This window comes from Myotis brandtii, unplaced genomic scaffold, assembly GCF_000412655.1.
Source record: "Myotis brandtii unplaced genomic scaffold, ASM41265v1 scaffold155, whole genome shotgun sequence".
NCBI classification, from domain to species: domain Eukaryota; kingdom Metazoa; phylum Chordata; class Mammalia; order Chiroptera; family Vespertilionidae; genus Myotis; species Myotis brandtii.
This window is the reverse complement of record NW_005355621.1, coordinates 2,794,589-2,806,312: the sequence shown is the minus strand read 5'-3', so window position 1 is coordinate 2,806,312 and position 11,724 is coordinate 2,794,589. Positions and strand designations below refer to the sequence as shown.

At 44.0% G+C, this 11,724-nt stretch overlaps 1 pseudogene; it reads right to left on the bottom strand.

Annotated features, from left to right (window-relative positions):
• Positions 1-7,408, bottom strand: part of LOC102257169 — a 10,409-nt pseudogene extending 3,001 nt beyond the window's left edge.
• Between the last annotated feature and the right edge of the window lie 4,316 nt (positions 7,409-11,724).

Genomic DNA, 11,724 nt, shown 5'->3' with positions numbered 1-11,724 from the left:
TGGGGGGGGGGGGGAGGAGGGTTGCTTGTCTGAGAGGAAAGCAGGCCAAGAAGTGAAGAAAGACAGGTTGCTGCCAACATTGTCTGAGTGCCTGATTCCAACTGCGGCTCGTCTTCTCAAATTCACACACATGAGCCATTATAGTTCTTTTGCTTTTACCAGTCTGTGGGGGTTTTTGTCTGTTGTCATAGAAAGAGCTTCTGGCCGAGCTGAAGTCCTTCTGTAATGAATTTTTATTCTTTCCTCTCTCTCCACTTGTCAGGAAAACAAGTACGCTTATCTCAAGTACTTAATCAAAACACAGCCGTGTCCATAACCACGTACAGATGTTTTTATCTGCTGATTAGCATGTAGGCTGTGGGTCTTGAGAATAGTGACCGCAGCTGCCCGAGATGACATGTCAGAGACTGTAGTGAACCCCTTTCAGATGGGTTCATGGGGCTAAAATTACTAAGGCAGAAAAGGCCACTAAGAAATTTATCTTTTCAACCGTAAGAGCATTCCATCAAACAGAACACATATTTGCCTCGAAAACTGTACCTAATCAAATTTCGCTTCTGTCCAAGCCAGTCTGAGGGTGGAGCCAACCCCAGGTGATGCAGAGCAGAGCAATGGATCCTGATGACATTGCCTGAAGCCTGGATGAAGCTGTGCCTGAAGCCATCCCTGCCGACCAGCTTTTAAAAATATTGGCCCTCATAAGCCTCAGATCATAGCACTTTATGTAAAATACCCAACTTGTTTCTTTAGTTCCAATAACGGGTGGCCTTTTCCCTTCTCTTCCTGTAGGCAGGCATCCTTGTGTGTTTATCATGTAACTTCGTGTTCGTATCCTTTGTTGTAGTTGTAATCGACCCAGATGGTTTTGTCATGTCTCATTTTTTCTTTTACTTTCACTGGGGGGTGCCATGTTTTTAAGGTCCACACATGATGCTATGGGTACCATTTTACTAATTGATTCTCATTATTGCGTGCTTCTCCCTGGTATATATTTACTATAGTTTACTAGTATATATCTGTTTCCCTGCCACAAAACACACTGTGATGAACATGCTGTGTGTGCGCCCTGTGGATCTATGTAAGAATTTCCTTGGGTCCTAACACTAGCAGTGGGATTTCTGGGCCCCAGGGGGGCACTTAATTTGACTATGTAATGCCTGATTTCTCTCGGTAATGGGTGACTCAGTCTACACTCCCAGAAGCAGCGTCTGAGGGTTCCCATATCTCTATTTCTCCTCCCACCCCCAGCACTTAGCATTTTCCAGTTTTTTAATTTTCGCCAATCAAATAAAAATAAGGTAACATCTCATGCTTTTAGAATTGGCGTTTCTCTGATTACTAATAATTTTGAGTATCTATTTACCTATTGGTAATGTGGGTTACCACTTCTATAAACTGCCCATTTCTATTTGTTCATTTGTGAGGGTTCCTTATATATCCTATCTAATAAAAGACAAATAGGGTAATTAACCGTACCTCCAATACGCTTCGCCTGGGACCGGGAGAATGAATGCAGGCTGGACCATCATATTGGGCTGAATAGTGTGACCTGGTTTAGAAGTGGGGTCTTTTGCAGAGGTAACTGGTTAAGATGAGGCCCTACTGGATTAGGGTGGCCCCCAATGCAATGACTAGTGTCCTGATAAAGAAGAGAATAGGACACAGACACACAGAGAAGAAGGCTCCGAAACTGGAGGCAGACATGGAGCGATGCAGCTACAAGCCAAGGAATGCCAGGGTTTCTAGCAGCCCCCGTAGCGAAGCAACAGGCACGCAAGAGATTCTCCCTCATCTCCAGAAGGAACCAACCCAGCGAGCACCTGATTTCAGACTTCTGGCCTCCTGAACTCTGAGAGAAGGAATTTCTGTTGTTTTAAACCCCGAATTGGTGGTCATTTGGGACGGCAGCCCCAGGAAACTAACACAACAGTCTCAGACTGATATCAGGCTACAGAGTGAAAGACAACGGAGGGGCAGAGCTGGAATGCCCTGGTCCTGCCCCAGCTCACCAGGATGATGAGTCACTTTGGGGTTCCGACGGGGAGCCCAGAGTGTGACCCCAACCAGCTCATTCACGTGGAGACTTGAAGCGAGCTGCGAAGTGTCTTCCCCTGACAGCACCGTTAATAAAAACCACACCGTTGGAGCAAAGCCTTAATTAAAGCTTTCATTCTGGCCGAGCTGGAGTCCTTCTGTAATGAATTTTTATTCTTTCCTCTCTCTCCACTTGTCAGGAAAACAAGTACGCTTATCTCAAGTACTTAATCAAAACACAGCCGTGTCCATAACCACGTACAGATGTTTTTATCTGCTGATTAGCATGTAGGCTGTGGGTCTTGAGAATAGTGACCGCAGCTGCCCGAGATGACATGTCAGAGACTGTAGTGAACCCCTTTCAGATGGGTTCATGGGGCTAAAATTACTAAGGCAGAAAAGGCCACTAAGAAATTTATCTTTTCAACCGTAAGAGCATTCCATCAAACAGAACACATATTTGCCTCGAAAACTGTACCTAATCAAATTTCGCTTCTGTCCAAGCCAGTCTGAGGGTGGAGCCAACCCCAGGTGATGCAGAGCAGAGCAATGGATCCTGATGACATTGCCTGAAGCCTGGATGAAGCTGTGCCTGAAGCCATCCCTGCCGACCAGCTTTTAAAAATATTGGCCCTCATAAGCCTCAGATCATAGCACTTTATGTAAAATATCCAACTTGTTTCTTTAGTTCCAATAACTGTTGGCCTTTTCCCTTCTCTTCCTGTAGGCAGTCATCCTTGTGTGTTTATCATGTAACTTTGTGTTCGTATCCTTTGTTGTAGTTGTAATCGACCCAGATGGTTTTGTCATGTCTCATTTTTTCTTTTACTTTTTCACTGGGTGCCATGTTTTTAAGGTCCACACATGATGCTATGGGTACCATTTTACTAATTGATTCTCATTATTGCGTGCTTCTCCCTGGTATATATTTACTATAGTTTACTAGTATATATCTGTTTCCCTGCCACAAAACACACTGTGATGAACATGCTGTGTGTGCGCCCTGTGGATCTATGTAAGAATTTCCTTGGGTCCTAACACTAGCAGTGGGATTTCTGGGTCCCGGGGGGCACTTAATTTGACTGTGTAATGCCTGATTTCTTTCGGTAATGGGTGACCCAGTCTACACTCCCAGAAGCAGTGTCTGAGGGTTCCCATATCTCTATTTCTCCTCTCACCTCCAGCACTTAGCATTTTCCAGTTTTTTAATTTTCACCAATCAAATAAAAATAAGGTAACATCTCATGCTTTTAGAATTGGCGTTTCTCTGATTACTAATAATTTTGAGTATCTCTTTATATACCTATCAGTAATGTGGGTTACCACTTCTATAAACTGCCCATTTCTATTTGTTCATTTGTGAGGGTTCCTTATATATTATAAGTATCAACCCCTTGTTGGTTTCAGAAATTGAAACTATTTCCCCCTTTCTTTCATCTGTCCATTAACTTTGTCCACAGTGTCCTTTGTGGATCAGAAATCCTTAATTTTAATATAATCATGGTAGGCAGAACTCTAAAGGTGTCTCCCCAGAATTCCTGTCTCCTAATTATTTAATGAAACACTAATAGAGGTATTGTAGTGAGGGGACTCTGCAGGTGTAATTAACGTTAAGGATAGTATTAGTCTATTCTGGCTGCTATAACAAAATAGCAGAGACTAGGTGGCTTATAAATTTCTGTTTAAAAGAAAACAGAAATTTCTGTTTATAAGAAAACAGAAATTTATTACTGACAGTGCTGGAGGCCGGGAAGTCAAAGATCAAGGTGGGGGCAGAGTCTGTGTCTGGTGAGACCCACTTTCTGGTTTATAGGGCACCTTCTAGCTGTAACCTCACAAGACAGAAGGGCAACAGAGCCCAGCGGGCCTCTTTGTGAGGGAGCTAATCCCATTCATGAAGGATCTGTTCCCATCATCTAGTCATCTCCAAATGACCCCCCTCCTAATACCATCATCTGGACTGGGGGTTTGTGATTTTCAATATATGAGTTTTGGGAGGACACAGGCATTAAGAGCGTAGCAGGATTGTCCTGGGCCATCTGGTTGGGCCCAGTCTGGTCACTTGAGCCCATAATGGCGGAGGCATTTCTTTGGCTGACATCGGAGAGATGCAGGAGGAAAAATGAAGGCGACGGGAGGTCAGAGGGATTTGCATCCTGAGAAGGACTTGACTGTGTGTTGCTGGCTTGGAAGGCAGAGGAAGGAGTCTCAGATCCAAGGAATGGGTGTGGCCTCCAGGAGCTGAGAAGGACCTCTGGGCTGCTGGCCAGCAAGAAAATGGGAGCTCAGCCCCACCACTGCCTGGACCTGAACTTTGTCAATTACCTGAGTGAGTCTGGAAGTGGATTCTCCCCCAGGACCTCCAGGTAAGGGTCCAGGCCAGCCTGGTGGGAACCTGGGCCACGTACCAGCTTAGCTCACTGGACTTGAGACACAGAGCTGGGAGGTAACATCAATGAGTGGCGGGTGAAGTCAATAAATTTGTGGTAACTTGTTATGGCCGTGATAGGAAACTAATATACTAATAGTAGTCAAATCTATCGATCTTCTGTCTGAGGGCTTGAGCTTTTGGATTTTTTTTTAAGTCCCTCCTCACCTCTATGTGTGTAACATTCTCATGGGTAGGGCAGGAGGTGGAAGGTGATTGCCCCAAGAGTGAACATTGTTTTTCAGGGGAGTGAAAAAAGTAATACTCTTTTTAATTAAAGTACAGATCTACATACAATATCTAAACAGAAAATTGGTATAACTGTGGTATTAAAATTTCCCTGTTGTGAGCATTGTGGGGGAGGGTCATAATTAGGAAAAAAAATGTCTAAGAAAGCTCCTTAGGAGGCAATAATAGAAGAAAAAGGTGGAGAAACACTGACTCATGTCATAATGATATTCTTTATTTTTAAAATCATAGTTTTATCTTAAATATTGAGGTCTTTAACATATGTAGAATTTTACTGAGTTCTTCTAAAAATACCTATATAAAATTTTTACTGGAATTGCATTGAATTTATAGGTTAATTTGAGGGAGAACTGACAACTTTATAATATTAAATCATCTCATCAAGAGCATAGAAATCCACTTCACTTATTCAGATCATCTTCTGTACCTTTTATTAGGTTTTTAAGGTTTTCTCCATAGAGGTATTTGTGTATTATTTGTTATTGCCAGGATACTTTAAAATACCTCTGGAGCTGAGAATGGTGTCTTATTTTTGATGCTGTATTTACTCAAATCCAAGATGCCATCAATGTAAGATGCATCCCAATTTCAGAGACATTAAAATGTGAAAAAAAATGTGTTTGAAAGTTATATTTTTCTATTGATTTATTGCTGGTGTAGAGAAATGCTGTTGATTTTTTATGGGCTAATCTTGTATCTGGCAACATTGCTTATAAGTCCTAATAATTTGTTTGTTGCTCCTGTTGGTTTTTCTAGGTAAATGATGAGCGTTTTATCTCTTCCCTTCCAATGTTTACACTGTTCCCTTCTTTCTTTATAGCTCTGGCTGTGACTTGTAGTACTATGTAATCATTAGTAGTGAGAGTCGATTGTGGACTTTCAGTTAATGGGGCAACAGGTTATTTTTTTTTAAGTCAGTATGCTTGGGTTTTACAATCTAAGAACTGTGACTGATATAAAGTAGTTTCTTCAAGGATACAGAGTGCAGAATTCTAGCCAATTGTTGAAGGAATCCAGATTTTTCAGTCATCTATCTTCACACCACCTGGTACAAATGGAGTGGCTTAGCACCACCTTGGTCTGTGGATGAAGGCAAATTCTTTTAGAAAGGTGTGTGGCAGGAAGAGAATAATTGGTGGGTTTAGTGGAGTGAGAATAATAATTAAGATAATTACAAAGATGATGATGATCCTTTCATCTTTATGACTATAAGTTTTCAAAGTAATCCTTTATCACATTTGATTCTTGTGACAGTCCTGTGAGGTGGTAGGAAAATTATCATTCCCACCCAGCCTGCTCGTGAAACTAATATAGTGGCTGAGTGTCAACCTATGAACCAGGAGGCCACAGTTTGATTCCCGGTCAGGGTACATGCCAAGGTTGTGGGCTCGATCCCCAGTAGGGGGCATTCAGGAGGCAGCCGATCAATGCTTCTCTCTCATCATTGATGTTTCTCTCTCTCTCTCTCCCTCTGCTTTCCTCTCTGAAATGAATAAAAAAAAAATTTTTTTTTAAAAGAAAAGTATCATTCCCTTCATTTTCTACATGGAGAAAGGAGATCATTACTTTCTACTTGGGTCCATGGATAGCTTCTGATAATTCTCCTATAAGGGTTGGGGCAGCTGGGCAAAGGGGTAGGAGGGCCCCTGAATCAAGTCAAGTAGAGCTGGGGAGGGGGTGTTGCTTATTCAAGACAATCTTGATCAACAACTGGAAAGTACAGCAGTGGCCCAGCACACCTGGATGACACCAAGAAGACCCCGGATGACAGGCCAGGGCCATTTGATAAGGAAAGAGCCGGTCACCTAAAATGGCTTTTGGAATCTCAGACATGGCAGAAAAGCGTGGCTCAGGTAAAGAACCCCGAATGAGAAGATGTGCAATGTCAGAAAGAGTTTTGGGTCTGAGTGGAAAAGGAGGTCCAGATAAGTGCTCCCGATCTAAGACCGAACCAGAACTTCTACACGAGAGTCCTAGAGAGCCCCGTTCTGTTAGAATTTGTAACTGATTTTAAAAACACCCACCACCAACACACACGTTATGTTTAGAATTTTTTGTCTGTACTATGCTAGCATTTGCAATAAGAGACGGATGAAGCAATTTGGTTAAAGGTCCTTCAGCCCCCTGTTTCCACCAGAGAAAAGAATGAGTGGAGACAAGAGATTTATTACAAGAAACCCGCTTATGCAACTGTGGGACTGCCTAGGCAAGTCTGAAATCTGTGGGGCCAGCCGTGAATTCTTTTTTCCTGGGTAAAGCCTCAGTTCTGCTCTGAAAGCCTTTCCACCGATTCAGTAGGCTCATCCAGGGTATCCAGATATTCCAGGAAAATCTTCCCTCCTTAAAGTAAACTTACAGTAAGTAATCACACCTACAGAATACCTTTCCAGCAACACCTAGATTAGCGTTTGATTGAGTGAGTAACTGGGATCTACAGCTGAACCAAGTTGACATGAAACTCACCATCACAGCCCCTGTGCAGTGTATAGTTGAGTTGCCTTCATCCACTGAGTCATTCTCACGGGATCTACAGCTGAACCAAGTTGACATGAAACTCACCGTCACAGCCCCTGTGCAGTGTATAGTTGAGTTGCCTTCTGAGTCATTCTCATTTGAGCCCATTGTCTCGATACAGGGACGCTGCTGAACACCGGTGAGCTCTGGATGGCACGGAGGGGGACAGCGGGCTGGCGACATCAGCTTCTCCTTCCCAGTGACCTCCCCAACCTCCCTTACTCACTGCTGACTGGCTTATGGGGCAAACACTCCCTACAGGTGTAATATCAGAGAGAACATTTAAGACTAATAAAAAGTAAATTTTACCCCCTGTGCCTCAGCCGTGGCAGATACTGCAAAACAGACTGTGTAGGTTAGAAGAGAGTTGCACTGTGAACTTTTTGCATTTGTTCAACCTTTTTGTACATTTGTCATGCCCTTGGCCTTTATGTTGTATTAACATTCGTGTTTTATTCTTTTGAGAGTAAGGTGGCATGTTTCACAGGTCAGGTATGACGTGAAAGAGGAGGATTGGTCCAGGCCCATGGACAGCCTTGCTAAGGTGAGGGTGCAGGATCACAGGTGAGACCTGGAACCGGAAGTCGGGGAGGAGCTAGTCTTCTGAGACCCTTCCTGCACCAGTCAGATAAGGGACACAGAGACGCTGTTCTTTACGGGGAGAGGCACTCATCAACGGGCTTTCACAGGCTGGGGAGCTGGAGGTCCTGGCCCCCTATGTCTGTGTGACAAACAAAAGTACAGCAATGGCCCAGCCCACTGAGAGGACACTGACGACAGGCCATGGCCATTCGGAAAGGAAAGGGCTGGTCTTTTGAAATGGGTATCGGAGTCTTGAACGGTGTAAAGCATTGGAGAAAAAGTCACATCAGTTGCAGGAAGCAAATTATTCAGCAAGAGAACTCATTGCCCCGAAACAGAGAGGTCACACAGTGGGAGAAAACCTAATCACACCAGTAAAGGTTCAGTGAGTAACATGCAGGACAAGATGCAGTGTGAGAAATCGGAAAGGTTCCCCTCGCAAAGGATCAATACAAGTCAACATATTGATGACATGTCACATGATGCTGAAGAGGTCTAACTAGTAAATTGAAAAACCATAGCTTCTCTGCACAGGTTGAGATGTTAACAGATTTTACCAATACATGTCATGGTATCTAGCATTTGTAGGATTTGTAAATGGTGAAATTCAAGAATCTTTCTCTGTTGCAAAGAGTTGCCCCCAAACAAGTAAAAGCCAATATGTATTTTTTTCATTACTGACTTTAGTTTTCATTACAGCTTTATTGAGATATAATTGACATGCAATCAATGGCATAATGTGATGAGTTTTGATATATTTGTATACCCATGAAACCATCATTACCGTCAAGATAATGAATACACCCATCACCCCCAACGTTTCCTCATGTGCTGTGTGATCCATTTCTCTCTGCTCCCCAGGCCCAGGCCCAGGTGAGAACATTGATCTTCCTGTTACTATAGATTAGTTTGCATTTTCCAGAATTTAATATAATGCAGTTAAACAGTATGTATTCTTTTGTGTCTGGCTTCTTTCACTCGGCATAATATTTTGAGCTACAACAGAATCACCCTGCTGTGTGTACCTATATGTTCTTGTTTTACTGCTAGGTTGCACTCATTCCATGATATGGATATACCACAGTTTATCCATTCACCTGTTGATAGACATTTGATTTGTTTCTAGTTCTTGGCTGACAAAGCTGCGATGAACATTCATATGCAAGCATTTGTGTGGACATATGCTTTCATTTGTTTGGGGTAAATGCTTAGAAGTGGAATGGCTTGGTCATATTGTAGGTATATGTTTAATTTTGTAAGAAACCACTTTTACAACGTGCGCTTTATTGTATGTACCACCTACAGACTATGGGAGTTCCAGTTGCTTTGCATCTTCGCCAGGACTTGAGATGATCCGCCTTTTTTAAATTTAACCATCCTAGTGGCATTTCATTGTGGTTTGAATTTGTGTTTCCTTAATGACCATTGGGGTCTAGCATCTTTTCATGCGCCTATTTGCCATTTGTATCACTTCTTTGGCAAAGTATTTGTTCAAATATTTTGTTCATTTCTTATTAGGTCATCTTCTTATTGAGTTGTAAGCACTCTCTATATTGTAGCTACCAGCCCTTTGTCTGCTATATGTTTTGCAAATATTTTCTCTCCAGCTGGGTTTGCATTTTGATTTTCGTCGCTTTCTTTTGAAGAGCAAAAGTTTTAAATGTTGATGGAGTCGAACTTGTTGATTTTTTTTCTTTTCTGGTTCACATTTTTTGTGTCCTACTTGAGAAATCTTTGCGAGACCCAAGGTCACTGAAGTGTTTTCTAATATTTTTGTCTAGAAATTTAAAATAATGAATGTTTTATTTTCAAAATAGAAATGCCAAATATCTCCTCTGTCTTAGAGGACCTATTTGGCATTTGTGTGGATGGTGCCCCTTCCATGGTTGACCCCAGGAAAAGTTCAGCCTCTCTCATAAAACAGAAAATCTGGATGTTGTCACAAGATACTGCTCTTTTCATTGTGATCTGATGAAATTCTAGTTGATGCTACAAAAATAGTTAACTTTATTAAATGAAGTTCATTCCAGATTGTCTGAGTTGTGTGAAAACCTGGGATGAGGAAGAAAGACTTCTTTTTTGGAACACTGATTCTTGTCCAGAAGCCCAAGCAGCCACGTGGAGAGGCCACGGGGGAGAGGCCATGGGGGGGGGGCGGCCATGGGGGAGAGGCCACGTGGAGAGAGGGAGCCTTCCAGTCCTGCTGCTGTGGTGCTGGACACGTGAGTGAAGACAGTTTGAATGCTCCAGTGCCCACCGCCATCACACTGAGAGACCTCAGATGAGCCCAGTGGCGATGATCCAGCTGATCCACCTACGGAATTGTAAGAGCTTAAGAAGTGGTTGTTTTTGTCATTAAGTTCTGGGATGGTTTACTACCCAGCGATGGGTAGATGAGCACTCTAGAACAAAAGTCCCCTCAGAAGCTTCCAGGGTGGAGAAAACAACCGTGCTGAAGAGTGTGCCGCGACACCTGCTCTCTCGTGGCCTTGTTCTTGCTGCTCTCACTACCGGAGAAGAGGAGAAACTCAACCTCTGCGCCGCTGTGCCCGGCCGCCCATCACCACTCCACCACGTTCAGCCAGACGCCCCTCCACTGTGCCCAGGGCAGGGGTCCGTGGGGCAGAGATCTGGACTCCTACATCCCCCTGCACTCCAGCCTTGGAACCATTTTCACTTGTACCCCATCGCCCCACACTGCCTTTTCTCTAGAAAGATCCCTGACCCTCAGGTTTGTTGCGATTGTGACTTGTGAAAATGTACAGTCTGGGGCCATGATCATGCAGACCCTGCTTCGGTAGATCTGGGTTTGACTTAGGAGGAGGGACTTTGTCACACAGCAGGTCGGGTGACATAGGACATCATGGGGCCATGGTTTGAGACACTCCTTGTCCACTCCCCTGGTGGACAAGGGCCATTTCTGCGTCCTGAGTTGTTCCTGATGAGTAGGAGTATGAGTGTGCATGAGAATGTGTGTGAGCATGTGTGTGTGTGGGCATGTGATGAGTGTGAGTGTGTGAGTGGGGGATGAGGGTATGACTGTCAGCACATGAGCATATATGAGTGAGTGGGAACATACGTGTGAACATATGACTGTGAGTATAAGTGTGAACATGTGTGTGAACATATATGAGGACATGGGGTTGGGTGGCAGTGGGAGGAAGGCGCCAGCCATGGAAGGGATGTCAGTGCCCTGGGAGGAAGTGAAGGGCTTTGGTGTGGCTTGAACTTGATGGCAGTGCCTGCTGGCACTGGGGACTGGCAGCACCCAGCAGCTGAGTTAGTTGCTTTTCTACAAACACATGCGCCTGTGCTCTGGCGGAGTCCAGAAGCCACACGTTATAAGCAGGTGTCCTGGGCGGGTAACGGAAAAGGGCAAAGGAAACCAGATGGACCTGGGAAGGGATCTGGGCTGCACTGGAGCTTGGCAGTGGGTGGGGGATCTCACCTCGTTTAGTACTGCCCCTGCCCCCCTTTAAGGGAACTCCTGGCACTGGAGTGGGGAACTGGCCGTGGTGTGGTTTTCAGAAGTTCTCACTGTCGTTTGGCAAGTCAGAGCCACAATAATCATCATAATGACACTTGCTAGCACTTGCTGAGCATAGTTCTCCGGTCCAGACACCGCGCTAAGTCCTCTGGGGCATTAGCTTACTTAATTTCAACTTGGATGATTGCAGACATCTTCTGGAATCCTGATCCTGAAATGAACATGTAGAACAAAGTATAGATATCCGTGCTTAAGATAAAAGTTTTTTAAAATTATAATTAAAAAATATTTTTATTGATTTCAGAGAGGGAGGGAGAGGGAGAGAGAGAGATAGAAACATCAATGATGAGAATCATTTGTGGGCAGCCTCCTGCACACCCCCCACTGGGGATCGAGCCCGTAACCTGGGCATGTGCCCTGACTGAAATGG